Below are 22,057 nucleotides of genomic sequence, written 5' to 3'. Positions count from 1 at the left end.
TTTAAGCAATATAAAATGTATGTAGAAAACAAAACTGGACACAAGATTAAAGCTTTGCAGACAGATAATGGCAGAGAATATTGTAATAATGAATTCAATAATTTTTTAAATAATAATGGTATCAAAAGACGGCTTACTTTACGGTATACGCCTCAACAAAATGGTGTAGCCGAAAGGAAGAACCGGACATTGATAGAAATGGCACGTTGTATGTTAAAGCAAGCGGGGGCACCACAACGGTTTTGGGCTGAGGCTGTTTGCAATGCCAATTACACTAGAAACAGATGTCCAACAAGTGCACTAGATGGATGTATACCATATACGGTATGGACTGGAAAAATTCCAAATTTAGGTTATTTACAAATATTTGGATCAAAAGCATATGTTTTGATTAAAAATGGAAATATCAAAGGAAAATTTGATTCGTGATCTAAACCTGGCTATTCGAATAATGCTAAGGCTTATCGAATATATATATACCGGGAAGCAATCAGATAATTGAGAGCAGAAACGTTAGATTCATGAACTATTCTGGATTTAATAATGAATATAGTGAGATATATAGTGAAAATGGCGATGGTATTTAAAATTGGGAAATGTCGAGCGAAATACAAACCATGAATGACCAGCACAGCAGCAATCAAAACGTGGAAAAGGGCGTCCTAGGATTATTTGGACAAGACATGCAGGAAGACCGCGAAAAGAATGTCAAATAAATAAAGAAATGATCGAAGATACATTAGAAGAATCCTCTGGAGAAAGGGAGGTTGATGAAGGGATTTCAAACGAAAACAATGTGATTAGTGAAAAATGTGAAATATTTGAAAATGCTTTTAATATATCCAAAATTAATATTACGACTTGGGAACAATCTAGTCAGCTAGGTGATGCTGACGAATGGAGGAAAGCGTTAGAAGACGAGTACCTTGCGCAAATCAAAAATATGTCATGGGATATAGTTGAGCGACCCACACAAAAGAAAGTTATTGGAAACAGATTTGTTTTTACAACAAAATTAGATGGAGAACCTAATAGAAAAAAGGTGCGGTTAGTTGCAAAAGGATGTTCACAAAAATATGGTGAAGATTTTTGTGAGACATATTCTCCGGTGGCACGATCAACTTCTATTAGACTATTGGCAGCATTATCTGCGGAAATGGGTTTAGAAATTCATCAAATGGATGTCGTAACTGCATATTTAAATGGAGAACTTGAAGAAAAAGTCTACATGAATCTGCCAGAACAATTACATGAAGTATTATATAAAATTGTGAATAAGAAACCATTGGGTACTATTCAAAAACCGGCTACTGAGAAAATTAGAGATACAGCGAAGACCTGGCTGAAAAATATTGAGAAAAGCCCAGATCCCGTATGTTTATTGAAGAAAGCACTATATGGATTACGTCAATCAGGTATTCAATGGCACAAAAAATTTGTAACAAAATTGCAGACAATGGGATTCAAAGCAATGTCGCAAGACCCATGTTTGTTTATGTGCAATAAAACAGGAAAACATACATTGATAGTTATTTATGTTGATGATTTATTAATTGCTTCAAATGATAGAGATTGGTTAAATGAAATTAAACTATCTTTATCTGAATGTTTTGAGATGAGAGACTTAGGCAAAGTAGATAGATGTCTTGGAATTGAATTCAAACAGGAAAATGGATTTGTATATTTAAAACAACGTTCTTATGCAGAAAATATACTAAATCGTTTTAATATGGAAAATTGTAAAACAGTATCAACACCATGTGAGGTTAGACCCCAACTGATTAAACCTAAGGAACCCAATGAATATATCATGCAAAAGTATCCTTATCAATTTTTAATAGGGGCATTAATGTATTTGGCAGTAACTACAAGACCATATATTGCCTATGCAGTAAATTATTTAAGTCATAATTTTTTTTTTTTTTATTTATTATTCAATAGACAATCAGAAGACAAAGTTTCTATTAGCCTATGTGATAAATTATATTTGGCGTTTAGAGGTCTCCTCCATTGAAGAGATCCTCTGCTAGAATTATTTTATAGCTGTCTGTATATAATTTAATATTGCAGGTCCTTTGGCCATTTCTTCTTGAGTCTTCTTGTTTGAACCATTTTGTTGATAATTTGTATTTCAGCGTTCGAATGATCATCGATTTTGTTGTGATAAGAACAGCTCCGGGTCTTTATAATTTCATTTACAGTTTTAATTTCCAAGTCCCTGTGGATGGTCTCATTAGTTACGTACCAAGGCGCATCTACCATTGCCCTTAATATTTTGTTCTGGGTACGCTGTATAATTTTTATGTTTGATGCACTTGCACATCCCCATAATTCTATTCCGTAGCTCCATATTGGTACTAGTACAGTTTTGTATATTAAAGTCTTGTTTGCGTATGACATTTTCGATTTTCTGCCAATTAGCCAGTATAGTTGTTTGAATTTTTTCATTGTTTGTTTGCTTTTTTGTTTGATATGGGGACCCCATGTGAGTCTACGGTCTAGATGAAGCCCTAAATAATTAATGCTGGTACTAGGAGGAATTTCGATGTTATTTATAAATACGGCCTCACAGTTTTGAGTTCTCGTTGTAAACGTGATATGTTTTGATTTGTCTTCATTTATACTTATTTTCCATTCTTTCAGCCCTTCTTCAAGTGCGAATAGATGTTCTTGTAAGTTTAGAGATGCGATTACTGGATCTTGATGTGTTGCCATGATCATTGTGTCATCCGCGAATGTACCCGTAATTGTGTTGTTATGTGTTGGTAAGTCGTGTGTATATACTGTGTATAAAATTGGTCCTAATACACTACCCTGTGATACTCCCGATTTTATTGGATGAAAATCTGATACTGCATCTCTTACTCTTGTCCTGAAGTATCTACCAGTCAAGAATGACTTCAGTATTTTATATAATTGGTTTGGTAAGCATTTTTTAATTTTGGCTATCAATCCATCATGCCACACTCTATCGAATGCTTGTTTTACGTCGATGAATACCTCAGAGCAATACTCACTGTCTTCAAAAGCTTTGTAAATGATTGAAGTTATCCTATGAGCCTGTTGTATAGTGGAGTGAGATTGTCTAAAACCAAATTGATGATCTGGTATCGCGGTAAGATTTTCTTGGATTCTTACTAGTAATATTTTTCCAATAGTTTAGTTATAACCGGTTGAAGACTAATTGGTCTGTATGAATTAGCCATATGACTAGGTTTACCTTGTTTTTGTAACATTATTACTTCGGAGTTCTTTAGGTCCTTTGGCCAATATCCCAAACGTCGTACTCCATTGAATATATAAGTCAGCATTATTAGACCTTTTCTTGGCAGTTCTTTCAAAATTTTAGCATCCAATTGATCAATTCCTGGACATTTCTTGTTATTTAAGAGTGAAATTTGTCTCTTAATTTCTTTTGGTGTAACCTGTTTAATGTTTTCAGTAGTGCCTTTTATCTCATTAACTTCATCAGATACTCGCGGTTGTTGACTATTTTCATTTGGAGTAAATACGTTTCTTAGATAGTCCGCAAACATATTCGCCTTTTCTTGATCACTCCTAGCCCATGGTCCTTCCGAATCTAATCTTATTGCCGAGTTAGTTGTTATAGGTCTTCTAGTTTTTTTAATTGGTGTCCAAATCGTGTTATCATACTTGTTAAGATTAGTAATATAGTTCATTATGCCAATTTCTCTCCACTGTTTTAATTCATGTTTAGGTTTTCTTGCCAAATTATTGTATATTGTTTTATCGTGCTGGTTATGACTTCTTTGCCAGACATTTCTTGCCTTTCGTTTATCCTTTATAAGCTGCCTAATTTACATTGGTACGTTGATTTCCAGTTTATGTTGCGCTAGTTCTGGTGTGGCAAACCTAGCAGCTTGTTGAAGAGTACTTATAAACTGTTCAGTTATTTCGTCGAGATCGTTTTCATTTTTAATTCTTACTTTAAGGTTGATTTTTGAATCAATTACATTTCTGAAACACTCCCAATTCGTTTTGTGGTTGTACAGTTTGCGTTGTACCTTCCGTTTTATTACATTAGTACTTAGGGTCAGAATTATGGGCGTATGATCCGAAGATAAGTCTTCATTACTTTCTATATCAATATAATTACTTGAAATATTTTTTGTTATAAAAAAATCTAGCAGATCCGGTATCTTCTGTATGTCTGTTGGCCAGTAGTTGGGACTCCCAGATGTTATTATGGTATAGTTTTTCTCATATATTAACTCTGCCAGTTGTTTACCTTTTGGAGTCGTAAGTCTTGAGCCCCATATTATATTTTTAGAGTTGAAGTCACCACCAACTATAAATTTATTTCCTAATGTTTCAAAATATTCTTCATAATCGTTTTTCTTTAGATTATATCGTGGAGGGCAATAGATGGCTGAAACAATCATATTGTGTTCGAAACCTTTTATTTTAACTAATGTTGCCTGTATATGGTTTTGTTGATATTTCGCTAACTCATAGTGTTCTATTGATGATTTTATTAGAATACCAGCCCCAGCGTGTGCTGTGTTGTCAGGATGATTAGTACCATAAAAGTTGTAGAATGGAATTTTTATGTATGAAGACTCTGTGAGATGAGTTTCGCTTATTAATAAGATGTCAATCATTTGTATTTGAAGAAACATAGTTAATCCATTTAGATGATTTAGAATGCCATTTGCATTCCATTCAGCAATCCGCAGTGAGTTAGCCATTATTTCTTAGCCAAAAAAGTGAGCATCTGCATGATCATATTATTTTGTTCCATGAGTTGTTTAAACATATCTATAAAACTGTTCAAGAAATCCTGTAGCACCGTACTTGTTTCGGGCCCGCTGGTTGCGTTTCTTTGTTGATTTCGGATGACTTCCGAGTAGCTCATGTGATTTGTGTTTCTGATGTTAATATTTTGACGACTTATGTTTGGATCATGAATATCTCTCGTATCATGTGATTTTTTTGTTGTATATGTTTTCTTGTAAGCAGTGGAGTACGCGGCCTTGTATTCTTCGCAACCTCTGTAATTTGAGGGGTGATCTTTACCGCAAAGTGCGCACGTAGCAGGCGTACTTTTTGGTTTTACGCAAATTTTTGAGTTATGATTTTCTCCACATTTGACACAAGCAAATGGTCGATTGCAATATGTTTTGCAATGACCATAATTTTGGCATCTTGTGCATTGTATTAATCCTTTTCTCTTTTTGGGCGCTTCAATTACTACAATATGGTTCAACAACTTCGTGATATTGTAAATTTCCTTATTATTATCAGAGGGTTCCAAATCAACAAAAAACATGTTGAGTGGCTTTTTAGTTATATACGATCTCATATTTAATATATTTCTGACCTTGTGATTTTTCTTCTCTAGTTCCGTTTTTATTTCGTTGATATCGTATGTATGATGGATATTTTTGAGTACCACTCTGTATGCTCTCTCATTATTAAGTTGATAAGTATGATAAACAGTACCTTTTGTTTTGAAAAAGTTTATAAGCAGCTTGTATTGCTCGGGCTGTTGAACATTTATTTTCACTGTATCGTCCGACTGTTTATTACACTATTAATATCAGATACCATATCAGAAAAATTATTTACGTTATATAGGAATATAGGAGGTGGCCTTGTAGTTTTCTCGGTGTTAACAGTTTGTGTTTTTGTTGTTTCGGATGACCTTTGTTTGTTTTTAATGCATCGAACCTGTTTCGAGTCGGCGTTATGTTTACATTTTCGACATATTTATTAGCCGATGTGCGTCTGCGTTTGCTGCCTGGTTCTATTGTTTGCCAAGAAGTTGACGGAACTATTTCGTTCATAATCGTATCGTCTGATTGATTTTTTTCATTAATTGAACTATTAGTTTTCTGATTGATGATTACTTGTTTGCTGCCTGGTTCTATTGTTTGCCAAGAAGTTGACGGAACTATTTCGTTCATAATCGTATCGTCTGATTGGTTTTTTCCATTAATTAAACTATTAGTCTTCTGTTTGTTGATTACTTGTTTAATATATTCATTGTCCATCGTCGACGTATCATGAAGAATGTTGATAGTTTCAACTAACGGAGGGATAGAATAAGTTATATTTTCTTGATTTTGCATACTTGTAATAAAATTATTCACTTATTTACAATTAAGTGCCCCCCCTAAAAGGGGCATTTGTTGTACGAAACACTGTATCACTACACTAGATATTTGGTGATTAACAATCACACTTGTTGTTTACGTAACACTATTGCGCACTATTGAATTTCAGCTTCGATCCGTTCGGGTCGGCTGCTCGAGCTCAACTATTTTTAAGTCAATTTAATACCAATTATGATACAACACATTGGAACGCAGCAAAGATAATATTACGGTACCTGAAAGGTACATTGAATTATGGACTAAAATATAAGAAAACAAATCAAAATTTATTTGGAGTTGCAGATGCAGATTGGGGAGGTAACATATTTGACTATAAATCATATTCGGGATTTTGCTTCATATTTGCAGGTGCGCCTATCAGTTGGGAAGCGCGAAAACAGAAAATAGTAGCTCAATCAACAACGGAAGCTGAATATATAGCTTTGAGTGAGGCAACAAGGGAAGCTATATATTTGAACGAATTATTGAAGACTCTAGATATAGGAAGTGAAACGGTTACAATATATAATGACAACCAGAGTGCTATACAACTTGTAAAAAACAATAGGTTCCATCCACGAACGAAGCATATCGGATTAAAATATCACAAGGTACGTGATGAATATATTAATAAGAAAATTAATATTCAATTTCTATGCAGCGAACAGATGCCAGCAGATATGCTTACTAAAGGTTTGACTAGAAATAAACACGAAAAGTGTCTGAGGAGATTTGGAATGGATGGACTGCAAATAGTATAATAAATATAATTTTGAGGGGAGGTCTAAGAATACATAATTATATATATAGAATGCGGACCTGATGAGGATATCTATCTAGGAGTGAAAGAGGGGGCATCTCCATCATGGTATAAAAGAAAGAAGTTTCAACAAAATCATTCTATTTCGACTGCCTGCCCAAAGGAATAATATACCTTATATTATTGTATAAATAGAATACTGTTATGTAAATATTATCAAAGTAATAAATTTTATTTTACCATTAATATATTTGTTTATATTGAATGTATCTAGAGGCAGTGTCATATTTCAATACATCTTGAGCAATGATTTCCAAAACATTTTTTACTGAAATCAGCTTTTCTGTCGATCAAATTTATTGATATAAGAGAATGTTTTCCTGCGGGATAATGTTAATTTTTTATATTATTTAATACACCAAACTGATTAATTTCTTATGAATACTCACCACGTATTTTCGTAAAGATTGAAAATATTCTACAGTTTTAAACGTAATACTAAATCGTCTCGTGCTTCCCAAAAACTGATAACTCCTTTGCCTTCAAGGCAGTGAGAGCTAATGAGAATAACCAAATACATATTATGATTCATCCAAGCTGTTCGATTTTATGAATGGATCATTGTTTTGCATTTTGAGTGTTGTTTATTGTTTCGTTTAGATAGTGAACTTACACGTGTCGAACTGATAAAATTATCAGTTCGACACGTGAAAGTTTTTTTAAATTATAAATCATATCACATTAAACATAAATATCAATTGAATATTTAATATTTATTAAAGTCAATAATATGATTCATTAAAATATTCAATATTTAATATTGATCACAATAATTAAATAAAAAAATTAAACAAAAAAATAAATTGAATATTTATACTTGTATTGAATATTGTAAACTTGTATTAACTTTAAATTGCTCGAAATGAAAAATACTCTTCTTTTCTTTTGCTTAGTTGTTTTTTTTAATTCTAAAATTGTCTTATATACGTGTGTATATTATTATTTCTATTTTCACAAAAATTTAATAAATCGTAATACGTAAATACGACCGGTCTCAATAATGGGTAAGCCGTATTAGGGCTCTAGTAATAAATTCCCAATACGGCCCATACCATCATATTATGGGCAATACGTTATAGGGGTAATATAGGGCATCCGCATATGGCCCGTTTCAATTATTATAGGGCAATCCGTGTTAGGGCTGAATTCAGGCATGCCTCTTATGGACCCTATCTGAATTACCATAGTAGGGCCGCCCACATTTGGCCCCCATGAGGGCCATGCACTAAATTCCGTAATACGGACGCCGGAGTACCCTATAGGGGCCGGACCTGTGTTAGGGCTTGCCGTTCCACTCAAACAAATTTCCACTCGGGTAGCTATTAAGAAGATACGGAGCTAAATGTACAAAAAATGGCAGTTTTTGATAAAATTAAGCATCCGATTTGAAGGATTCAAAAAACTTTGTTCTTATGTTGACGAAACGATTGCTTTTGGATTTTTAAAATATATTTTTTTAATTTCCAAAAACAATATTTTTTATTATCGAAAATAGTTCGAATTTTAATTTTAATTTTAGCTATGGTTCTAAAGCTTACTTAAATACTTCAAATAATTAATTTTAACTTTGCTATTTAGTTTATATAATTCTAATAAATATTAGACAATGTCCTTAATTTTAATTCAGATTGATTAAATTTTGTTCATAAATTTTTCTGTAAAGATATATTGGTTATAGTATTTATAATAATCTATTTAAAATAAAATGTTTCTAGAATATTTTATTACTATACGGGAAGTTCTAGCAATTTGCCTTAAGGCACGATGCATACACCACTAGTTTGTTTTTAGTTTCAGACCTCAAAGCGTTATTCATTATTGCAATTATTATTTCATTAAAAAAACTATTCATATGTAAAGTGTTCTTGGATAATTCGATATTTTAATTATGGATTTTTGGATTAGATAAAAGAATAGCGTGTTCTACTTGAGAGTTGTCAACATGTTTATATAGAAAAACAAAATAGTTAAAATTGATATATTTTTGATCTCATTTCATAATAAAAATATCAAATTAGTCAAGAACACATTACATAAACATAACTAGTTGGTATTTGTATTTTGCTTTGAGGCAAGTTATATGAACAACCCGATATTTCTTTATATCGATCATACTTTAAGAAAAGCTAATCAGCGCGATCCCCAATCAATTTCGAACAGTTATTGATTTTTCAAAATCGATTCAAAATTGCTGGCTAAAATGTAGACAAAAATTTTTTTACTTTTCAGCGATATACAAAGAAACGATTTGGCTAATTGTCGCGCAAAATTGGTTAACGCTCATCGAAACACATCGAATGGCTTTCCAGTTTTTAAAATCGGACCAGTTCACACATACATATACACGTACTTTTTCCAAATTTGGTTTCATTCGATTCAGAATGGCTTGAAACTTCGAAAAAAACATAAAATTAGCAAGTCCGATTTTTTTATGAAATCATAAACTTCTCCTTCGGGAAGTTAATGATCTACTTAAAATTATTTAAAACAATTATTGTTTCGTAATGATGGGGAGAAGTGGCGATTAGATTTTGGCAAATGCAGGACTAGCCGTTTCGAGATACAGAGCTAAATAAGCAAAATATAGCAGTTTTTGAGAGAACTAAGCATGCGATTTGAATCATTGAAAAAACTTACTGTTTGTGTTGACGAAACGATTGCTTTTGGGTAAAATATGTTTTCTTAATTAACTTCCCGTAGGGAAAGTTATAGTAATCGCAAAAAAATCAAAAATTTTGGCATACCTTAAAAAAATGGATGTATGTGTGTGTATATATATATATATGTGTGTGTGTGCGTGTGTGTGTGTGCGGATACAAATTTTTGTCGACAATTTTGGTAACACTGATCAACCGATTTGAACAATTCGAAAAACATTCGATTTGTATTGATAAGGAGACGAGCTGATTAGTTTTTGGCAAAGACAGGTCTATACGTTCCGGAGATATGGGGCAAAAAGTGCCAAAAATGGTAACTCAGTTTTTAAGAGAACGGAGCGTCCGATTTCATAATTCAAAAAACATTTTACTTGTTTTGACAAGATGAAAAATTGATCAAATTTTTATAAAGGCAGGTCTAGCGGTTTTGTAGATCTAATAAAAAAAGTAAAAAAATGACATTTGGCGGTCAAAAATGATCATTAGAAATATGCACATCAAATTATCAGATATTTTATAGAGATTTTAACAATAAGTATAAATTTTGCTTACATTCCTAAGGTTTCTGTACCAATGTTTACCCGTTCGAGGGCGACGCGGCGCTTACGCGCTTCGATATTTCGTCTCTATGCAGTTAAAGCAGTACTATTGCTTTAAAAAAAAAGTTCAGAATTTTCAAAATATGTCAAAATATAGAAAACATATTTTTTTCAAAAAAAATTTTTTTTTAAGAAAAAGTAATTTTTTGTCAAATTTATATGTAGTTTCTCAAAAATCTAATTTTTTCGAAGAAATTTTTTTTCAAAAATGTTAATTGTTTTTAAAAAAATAACAATTTTTGGTACGGGAAGTTCCAGCAATTTGTCTTAAGGCACGATGCCATGCGCCCCACTAATTTATGCTTTTTCTACACTACATGACTTGCAATTCTAAAAGTCTCTGCTAGAATACTACTACTATGAAAATTTCACATGCATTTACTGCAATGAAACGCTGGTACACTGAAATACAAATTATCATCAGAACTAGAAAGGTCAGCCGTTGGGTTACCTTCTAAATGCCATATGCAAAAACTAACAAAGGAATATTGATAAGCTATAACTAAATGTTTTCGCGAGCTATCCAAATTAGAATTTATAAAATAATAATAAATATAAATTAAAGCTTACTAAAATCTATTAATATAATAATGATGAAGAACCAGAAGCACAAACAGTATAAGGTTGATAACACATACGTGAATTTATGTTTTATTTGTAAAAAACAACAAATACATAGCATTTTAACAGTTTTTACTATCAAATTATATAAACATAGGACCGTAACATAGTGTTGATGTAACATTTCTAATTTATAAGAGAGGCAACCATAATATTTTCATCAAAAAATGATACTATAAGTAATATAGCATTGTATCAGATTCTTGTAAGATGCTGTTTTGTTGTCTTTAATTATTTTAATTAAGAAAGTTATGAAATTGTTCATGAAAAATTTGATTTGCCTTAAAAAGTATACATCTAGTAAAAAAGAGGATTGTAAAGATTCTAACTGTGATATAACAGAAAGGAAGAACAGTTCGAGTTTGCCTTATAGCATCAGAAACTCTGTATTCTTCAAAAATACTTTAAAAGTTATTATTATCATTAGTTTACGTTTTTGTACTATTATTGTGCGGTGTATTTAAGAATTTTAACTTTCCATAGGGCAAGTTATAGTAATCGCAAAAAAATCGGAAATGCAAATTTTTATATATCTTTACGTTTCAAAATCTTCTGAACATTTTGGCCTTCCTTAGAAAAAAAATGGATGTATGTGTGTGTGTGCGTGTATGTGTGTGTGTACAGATACAAATTTTCATATCTTTGCAATTTCGTATTGACAAGGAGACGTGCTGATTAGTTTTTGGCGAAGGCAGGTCTAGCCGTTCCGAAGATATAAGGCAAAAAGTGCCATAAACGGTAACTCAGTTTTTAAGAGAACGGAGCGTCGGATTTGAATAATTCAAAAAACATTTTACTTGTATTAACAAGATGAAGAACTTATCAAATTTTCATGAAGGCAGGTCCTGCATATTTTGAAATAAATTTTTCTTCAAAAAGTTTTTTTTTTCAAAAAAAAGTAAATTTTTATCAAAAATGTATAGTTTTTTAAAAATCTAATTTTTTCAGAGTAATTTTTTTTCAAAAATGTTAACCTTTTTAAAAAAAAGTATTTTTTGATACGGGAAGTTCCAGCAATTTGCCTTAAGCACGATGCCATGCGCCCCACTAGTTTATATATATATATATATATATGAGTAAGTTCTTCAAGGGCATACATCAAATAAAAGGCAAAGATTTAGAAGATAATCTTTAATTTTTCCAAACGTTTCGACATAGTATTTTATGTCATCATCAGTGGATCTACAGAATGAATATTGAAAAATTAATATAAACTAGGAAAAAATGACAGAAATTGGAAAAAGAACTATAGATATAAGTAATATAATTATAACAATAACAATTATACTTAACAGATAGATAAACAAGAGAAATGAAAAGTAAAAAGAAATATATACAAACATACAAAAGCGTAATATATATACATAAATATACACACAAACAAACATGTATATATGATATACATGTAAAAACACGTACACATATGCATATATACATACGAATAATACGTATATATAAACATATTTGTTTGTTTGTGTGTATATTTATGTATATATATTACGCTTTTGTATGTTTGTATATATTTCTTTTTACTTTTCATTTCTCTTGTTTATCTATCTGTTAAGTATAATTGTTATTGTTATAATTATATTACTTATATCTATAGTTCTTTTTCCAATTTCTGTCATTTTTTCCTAGTTTATATTAATTTTTCAATATTCATTCTGTAGATCCACTGATGATGACATAAAATACTATGTCGAAACGTTTGGAAAAATTAAAGATTAACTTCTAAATCTTTGCCTTTTATTTGATGTATGCCCTTGAAGAACTTACTCATATTTCTCAACATCAAAATTAACTACTTTAACACATATATATATATATATATATATATATATATATATATATATATATTTTGTATGATTCTGAATTTGATGTTGACATATGTATTAACAAAGTCTAATAATCGGGCAAAACATCAATAAAAAACATGAATTTTTTTCAAAAATTTATTTTAAATCCATACGTTTCGGCTATAATCGTAGCCTTCATTCAGTGGAAACTAAAAATAAAATTAAAAACTAAAACAATTGAATTGGAGTAAAAAGAAAAAAATAAAATAGTAATTAGTACTTACAATTAGTTGATCTTAGTGTTAAATTGGAAAATTTTAATAATCCATGGTATTAGGATATGGTAATGCACTACACTATGTATTATAAACATTAACTTGAAATTACACAATATTTTCACAAAATACTGATTTGAAAAAATCACAAATGGATAGTGTGTTATTCGTAGACTGGTTGAAGATGTAATGGAGAAAGACATTTTTTTAAAAAATATTTTTACCAAGATTCTGCACATGTGTGGAACGAATTGTAAATCCTTTGCGCGAACGCTTTTATTGTTTTGTAAGAAATTTGGAAATGTTATCTAAATAGAAGAGATTTGTGTCGCACAGCGTGTTGAGTTCATTCCGTTTATTTATTGTCTTATTGTTATAAATAGTTAAAAAAGATCCCTCTATAATTCTTTGTTTAAATAAATTTTGTTCAAATTGTAGTACAGTCGGATTAGAAAAGTCCATATTGTGTTTTAAAGTGTATATATGGTCTGCAAGAACAGTTTTGAATTGTTTGGGGTTTTTTGAATTGTTTTTATGTTGTTGTAACCGTTTATTGAGGTTCTGGCTAGTTTCTCCTATGTAAATTAAATTACAGTCTAAACAATTTATTTGATAGACGAGATTTCTGAGTCGTTCAATATTAAATGGGGTTTTTGTCTTGGTAAAAATAGTGCTAGTAGTTGTACTAAAATTGGTTACAAGTCGAAGTCCAGATTTATAAAAAAGTTTTTTTCAAGGAACATACAATTCTTTAATGTATGGCAAACATATTACACCAAAATGAGTTTCTGAGTCAGGTAAATCGTTATATATATATATATATATATATATATACATATAATTATAGTTATATATATATATATATATATATATATATACATAAAATTAATTATAATGTATAACATTCACACTGAGAATGTATATATATATATATATATATATATATATATATACAGGGCCGGTCCTGGAATCCTTAGCGCCCGCATGCAACTTTTTTTCAAGCGCCCCCTTCCATATGAATTTTAACCGTTTTAGCAGTTTATCATTAAAGTTATATAAATTATAAGTTATTCGTGATTTAGTACGCAAAAAATTAGATATACGAGGTGTGTTCAAAAAGTACCCGGAATTACTAATAATTAAATTTCGCGGGTCTGGAGTGTCTGATTGTCAAAATTTTTTTTTTATTGTGTTGGTATACATGCCCCTAAAGTATGATGAAATTTTCAGCTATATTCACTGTTTACTTTGTCTGTGGTAGTCGCTAAGGTTCGACGTGTTTTTCTGAGCTCGGCGATTTTTACAATGGAAGAATTGAAAAGTCAAAGAATTTGTATTAAATTTTGCGTAAAAAATGAAATAAAGTGTTGCAAAGTGCAAAAATTCACCAGATATGGCTCCGTGTGACTTTTTCCTATTCCCAAAGTTGAAGAGACCCATGAAAGGACGGCGGTTTTCCTCGATTGAAGAAAATCGCTGAGAGTGCTCAAGGACATATCAAAAAGTGAATATCAAGGGTGCTTCGAAAATTGGAAAAAACGCTGACATAAGTGTATTATATCTGGCGGGGACTACTTTGAAGGAGACCACATTAATGTAGACGAATAAATGAATATTTTTTTGAAAAAACGAAAATTCCGGGTACTTTTTGAACAGACCTCGTAAACTAAAAGCGTATAAAATATATTGATTTTAAATTTATTTATTTTTATCGATATCAATAAATAAAACAATCTTTGTTGTAAATCGGTTAAGGATGTAAGTTCGACTACCATAACAAAAGAATTAATATTTTTATTAGATTTAAGTTATAGAATTTAAGAAATGCATTTCAGAAATAGTATTCATTTTATGATATAAAGATCTTGATATCAAAATAATAAATACTATTTCTGAAATGCATTTCTTGAATTCTATAACTTTAATCTGACAAAAATATTAAGTGAAATAAATAAATAAATTTTTGATTATTCTGGATTTAGTGCACAAAAAATTAGATATAATCTAAAAGCGTATAAAATATATTGATTTCAAATTTATTTAGAAAATCGAGGCGATTCGGGGGTTGATTATAATCAAATATTCTTAAATTTTTAATTATTTTCAATACTAATATTTGTGAAAACTAGCATTTCATTTTCATTATTTCATCATTACACTCGTATTTTATGTTGGATTTTTTAAATTTTAATTTAATTTAATTTTTCATCATTTACAATATTTAAAATTGCGTCGTAAACTTTTCCTTATTGATATCGTAAGAGCCGTCATATTCAAAGTATCAGTTTGTTGTTTTAAAGTTAAATTTTTAACGTATTTTAGAAGTATTGTCCAAAAATCAGTAAAAATGCAAAGAAATTACACATTTCTTGAACTATATTGGTAAAAAACACTTATTATATTTGATATGTATTATTTCTTCATAGTTAATAATTATTAAATTTAGAGTATAGACACCACTAGGTATAAAAAAGCCTTAAGATTTTCGTTCCAAAGTAAATTTTGCTTCCATTTTTCATATTTGTTCCATTTCCATAACTTGAACCAAGCATGTCTTCAACATTTAAAATTCATTAGATGCGAAACGAAGCAAAAGTTACAATTCAATTTCTCGGAATAAACATGCCATTTTCTAAGCACTGACTCCCCATTTTTTATTTTCCCGATTATAATTTGTTTATATTTTTTAAAAAGTTCTGTTTCAACTAAATCAGCTCGCAATTTTTCGTGAATAATGCCCAATAATTAACTTAATCTTTAGCAGGTTTGCGCTTGTGGGATTGAACACTAGATAATTTCTTTTTCAATTCCACGGTAACTTCAAATAAAGAAAAAATTGAATAAGTAAATTAAGCAATAAACAAAACTGTTATTTACTAATTTGCAGAGTTATTAATTGGTCAATTGTTTCTACTGATATCACATTGCAAAATAAACATGCTTTTTGTGTCTCTGTATCCCTAGTTAAGTAATTGTTTGTTATAATTTATTAAGTACTATAGATTTTGTATAAATAATTCTAGATCTAGATTTTATTTTCTATAAATATTATATTATAAATTTAATTTCCGAAACTCGTTTTGGCGCCCCCTAAGGCATTTTTTGCATGCAGCACCAGCCTTGTATATATATATATATATATATATATATATATATATATATATATATATATATGGCCTGAAGCTTTTCGGACAATAACGTATCATACATCAGCTGTTCACATGTGCATGCAATACACAAAACGTTTATAAAATTTTGTCAAAAAGGACGAGAGTTTTATTGCCTCTTTCTCTTGCCGACTATGACTTTCACTAATAGTGTAAGCATATGTGTAAAAAATATAATGTCTGCGCAAATGTAAATTGTTGAAGTTATAAAATTATACCACCAACTAAATATAACAGAAATATTAAATTAAATATTAAGATTTATAATATAAAAGTATGCAACAAATCTAGAATCAGAATATATTCAAAAGGGCATATATATACAGAGGAATGTATACATATATTTATACGTATTTATTTATTTATATATTCTCTATTTTAGTTTTTACATTTTTCTTTTCGTATTCCATTTTTTGACGAATGAACAAACATGTGATTTTGCTGCACTAAATGGTCGTAATACACCAAAACAGTCCCAAAACAGTATTTGTGCTGAAAATAAACAGATTGTTATATAAGACAATACATATGAGAGTAAAAAAAACCTTTTTGACTAAAACATTTAATATTACCATTATACAAAAATACCACACATACAGCATTGAAATATCAGAACGCTTTTGTACTTGCATATTATGCATTAATATTATACCTGTTAGAAAAGCTCAAGCAAATTTTGGTCACACAGGTATGTAAAATCTAAAATAACATAATTAGAAAAAATTAAGTTCAAAATGCATCATAGTATCTAACATTATGTATATATGTATATTAGTTAATAATATACCAGCATATTACAGTCGTTATGATCTATCATTTGTTGAAATCATTTAATTTTTAATTTTTATTGTATATAATTAGTTTAATATAAATCATGCAGTTTGACTCCCGCAATTAGGTTCACACAACTGAACCAATGAACGTAATTCCGTGAGTATCCCGCAATTACGAGAAATAGACTTGGTATAGTTTTATCTTTTATTTTCAACTGTTCTTAAATTCGGCGGTGTTTCTGGTGTTATCAATTTTGTTAATGACTACAGAATACTGTAACGTAATTACTGTATATGTTTTTTTAAATTTTTAACCCTAATAATTGAGTTTGAAATGACTACTCTTTCGTACGAAAGTACACAATTTTTTTCACTTTTGCATTGTTCCAATATACCTAGAATATTGTAGTAATGAGAATATCATTTATTTCTACCTTTTTATCTATGATCAATTTTTTTATTATATGAATTGAATAAAAATACAGGTATACCCCGTATAGCGCACGGTGCTTATAGGGCGCGGATTCACTAGGGCGCTGGTATGTATTAGGTTGTCAAATATCTCCCTTCCGCTTTTTTGCTATTGGTTTATAATACAAAAAGGCGGAAGGGAGGTATTTGACAACCTAATATGTATGTATGCAGAGATCTAGGGACATTCCTGTAAACACGATAGTTTTAATCCGATTAAGCTTGTGAAATATAACCATTATATAACCTGCATATTATTAAAACGAACATACATCGTAAGTTATTAAATTAATATGAATTGCAATTACTCGAAAATAAGTTGCAGAGGCTACTCTTCCATGCAGTAACTTTCTAATAGTCAAATACGATTTATTAAATATTATTAAAATTATATTCAATATCAGTAAATTTATTTGGATATGATTTTGAATCGGTCTTCCACTTTTTCAAAGAACGATGGCTCCAATTAAATATTCACCCAAAACCCTAAAAAAGGCTTTAAAATAAATTTGCCATATTATATTAAATGTATTTTAAAGCTTCTAAAACATACAAAATTTCCAAACAAACCTAATTTAAGCTAGTAGTTATTGTTAACTTGAAAGATTATTCTAAAGTTTTTAAAGATTTACGTTTGTTGGCAGAATTGTAACATATATTTCAAGTTTATTTTTTTTATTTTGAGTTTAAATTTTATATTTATTTTAAGTTTATATTTTTGTTTAATTGCCGTTAAAAATTATTCCTTTATTGTTTCATTTATTTGATTTACCGAAACAGTATTGATAATGATTATTATACTGCTATTACTATAATAATACCAGCTTTTATTTCATTTTTATTTTAGAAGTTTTTTAACTTCTTATAATTTTATGACTTTTATAAAACTAAATAAATGATTAAAATCATATCAAAGTATTATTAACTTCCCGTAGGGCAAGTTATAGTAATCGCAAAAAAATCGAAAATGAAATTTTTTATATATCTTTACGTTGCAGAGTTTTCTTAACATTTTGGCATACCTTAGAAAAAATGGATGTATGTGTGTGTGTATGTACGTGTGTGTATGTATGTGCGGATACAAATTTTTGTCGACGATTTCGGGAACACATATCAACCGATTTGAATAATTCAAAAAACATTCGATTTGTATTGATAAGGAGACGTGCTGATTAGTTTTTGGCGAAGGCAGGTCTAGCCGTTCCGAAGATACGGGGCAAAAAGTGCCGAAAACAATAACTCAGTTTTTAAGAGAACGGAGCGTCCGATTTGAATAATTCAAAGAACATTTCACTTGTATTGACAAGATGAAGAACTGATCAAATTTTCATAAAGGCAGGTCTAGCGGTTTCGGAGATCTAATGATAAGAGTAAAAAAAAAATGCCATTTGGCGGTCAAAAATGATCATTAGACATATGCACCTCAAATTATCAGATATTTTATAAAGATTGTAAAAATAAGTATAAAATTTTTTTACACTTCTATGGGTTCCGTACCAATGCTTATCCGTTAGACGGCAGCGCGGCACTTGGGACATTTTGTCTCTATGCAGATAAAGCAGTACGATTGCTTTGAAAAAAAGTACAGAATTTCCAAAATATGTCAAAATGAAGAAAACATTTTTCTTTTCAAAAAAATTTTGTTTAAAAAAAAAAAAAAATTTTTTTCAAAAAAAGTAATTTTTTGTCAAATTTATAGTTTTTCAAAAATCAAATTTTTTCGAAGTAATTTTTTTTCAAAAATGTTAATCGTTTTTAAAAAAAATAATAATTTTTGGTACGGGAAGTTCCAGCAATTTGCCTTAAGGCACGATGCCTTAATTGCCTTAAGACAGAATTCCACTTACAGCTAGTTTCATAATTAACCGTTCTTTTTATAACCCTTTAACTATATTTATCAAGGCAATACGATCAACTAGCTGTAAGTGGAATTCTGTCTTAAGGCAATTAAGGCATCGTGCCTTAAGGCAAATTGCTGGAACTTCCCGTACCAAAAATTATTATTTTTTTAAAAACGATTAACATTTTTGAAAAAAATTTACTTCGAAAAAATAAGATTTTTGACAAACAATTAGACAATTTTTTTTTAATTTTAATTTTTTTTTTATTTATTTTTTTTTTTTTGAAAAAAAATGTTTTCTTTATTTTGACATATTTTGAAAGATCTAAACTTTTTTTTTCAAAGCAATCGTACTGCTTTAACTGCATAAAGACGAAATATCAAACCGCGTAAGCGCCGCGTCGACGTCTAACGCGTAAACATTGGTACGGAAACTATAGGAATGTAAACCAAAATTATACTTATTGTTAAAATCTCTATAAAATATCTGATAATTTGATGTGCATATGTCCAATGATCATTTTTGACCGCCAAATGGCATTTTTTTACTTTTTTTATTAGATCTCCGAAACCGCTAGACCTGCCTTCATGAAAATTTGATCGGTTCTTCACCTTGTCAATACAAGTAAAATGTTTTTTGAATTATTAAAATCGGACGCTCCGTTCTCTTAAAAACTGAGTTACCGTTTTCGCCACTTTTTGCCCCGTATCTTCGGAACGGCTAGATCTGACTTCGCCAAAAACTAATCAGCACGTCTCCTTATCAATACGAATCGAATGTTTTTGAATTATTCAAATCGGTTGATCGGTGTTCCCGAAATCGTCGACGAAAATTTGTATCCGCATATACATACACACACGCACACACACACATACACACACACACATACATCCATTTTTTCTAAGGTATGCCAAAATATTCAGAAACCTTTGAAACGTCGAGAAATGCAAAAATTTTCATTTTCAATTTTTTTGCGATTACTATAACTTGCCCTACGGGAAGTTAAAAATGTATGCTTCGAGCGCTATCACGGAATAACGTACAACGACTCCCGGCATTATCTTCACGAGCCGATTTTTATCACGGAATTAGGGACAAACGCATGGTTCAGCAAAATGCCGATTATTTCTATAAATGACGTTCTACGACGAAAAATCTTGTTTTATAATAATCTTAAAGGTCTAATTAATAAAATATAACAGATTTAGTTCGTCCACTTTTCTATTTTTTCTAAAATTCGCCTTTAAACTCAAACGTTCCTTAACATCCCGTAATATGGTACGTTCACCTTAATTGTTTGGTATAATTGATTAAGTATTATAGATTTTGTATAAATAATTCTAGATTTTATATGAAAAAATATAAATATTATATTATAAATTTAATTTCCGAAACTCGTTTTGGCGCCCCCTAAGGCATTTTTGCATGCATCGCATGCAAGCGGGACCGGCCTTGTATATATATATATATATATATATATATATATATATATATATATATATATATATATATATATGTCCTGAAGCTTTTCGGACAAAAACGTATCATACATCAGCTGTTCATATGTGCATGCAATACACAAAACTTTTACAAAATTTTGTCCAAAAGGACGAGAGTTTTATTGCCTTTTTCTCTTGCCGACTATGACTTTCACTAATAGTGTAAGCATATGTGTAAAAAATATAATGTCTGCGCAAATGTAAATTGTTAAAGTTATAAAATTATACCCACAACTAAATATAACAGAAATATTAAATTAAATATTAAGATTTGTAATATAAAAGTATGCAACAAATCTAGAATCAGAATATATTCAAAAGGGCATATATATACAAAGAAATGTATACATATATTTATACGTATTTATTTATTTATATATTCTCTATTTTAGTTTTTACATTTTTCTTTTCGTATTCCATTTTTTGACGAATGAACGAACATGTGATTTTGCTGCACTAAATGGTCATAATACACCAAAACAGTCCCAAAACAGAATTTGTACTGAAAATAAACTGATTGTTATATAAGACAATACATATGAGAGTAATAAAAACCATTTTGACTAAAACCTTTAATATTACCATTATACAAAAATACCACACATACAACATTGAAATATCAGAACGCTTTTATAACTGATCAATCCGTCCATGTACTTGCATATTATGCATTAATATTATACCTGTTAGAAAAACTCAAGCAAATTTGGGTTACACAGGAATGTAAAATCTAAAATAACATTGTTAGAAAAATTTAAGTTCAAAATGCGTCATAGTATCTAACATTATGTATATATGTGTATTAGTTAATAATATACCAGCATATTACAGTCGTTATGATCTATCATTTGTTGAAATCATTTAATTTTTAATTTTCATTGTATATAATTAGTTTAATATAAATCATGCAGTTTAACAACAAAACTATTTCAAACAAAATAATGTGATAACCAATCAAAAATCATATGAAAAGTAATTAGATGCATTAGATATGTTATAACTAACTATAATAAAAGTGAAAATATTTTTTGTAACTGCATCGTTCAAAGTTTTTATTTTAACGTGCTAAGCCATGCACTTGAAAATTGAGATGCAATTCTCAAAATGCCTTATTGTGACGTCATAAGTCACTGCGTGCAGTGGCTGATTTGCCAGCGCTCAGTGTGGGCCGGCACTGAGCCTTGGCACTTTCCGCTTTGGGTAATTAAAAATCATAATCTAAATGTATATTTTTAAACATAATGAACAAACCATTTTATCAACTCTTACCACTTCTTAAATCTAGCTTTAGTAGTTATTTCTATTTAATTTAATATAATCTCATTGTTTCTTATTATAGTCTCATTGTTTTATGAAATACATCTAACATAAATGAAATAAATGCAACTTCTAGTTGAAATAATCATTTCAGTGGCACATTTA

The sequence above is a fragment of the Ctenocephalides felis genome, unplaced genomic scaffold (genome assembly GCF_003426905.1).
Source record: "Ctenocephalides felis isolate EL2017-DRISC unplaced genomic scaffold, ASM342690v1 CF-g0.4_SCAFFOLD_01886, whole genome shotgun sequence".
NCBI classification, from domain to species: Eukaryota; Metazoa; Arthropoda; class Insecta; order Siphonaptera; family Pulicidae; genus Ctenocephalides; species Ctenocephalides felis.
This window is presented reverse-complemented; position numbering follows the sequence as displayed.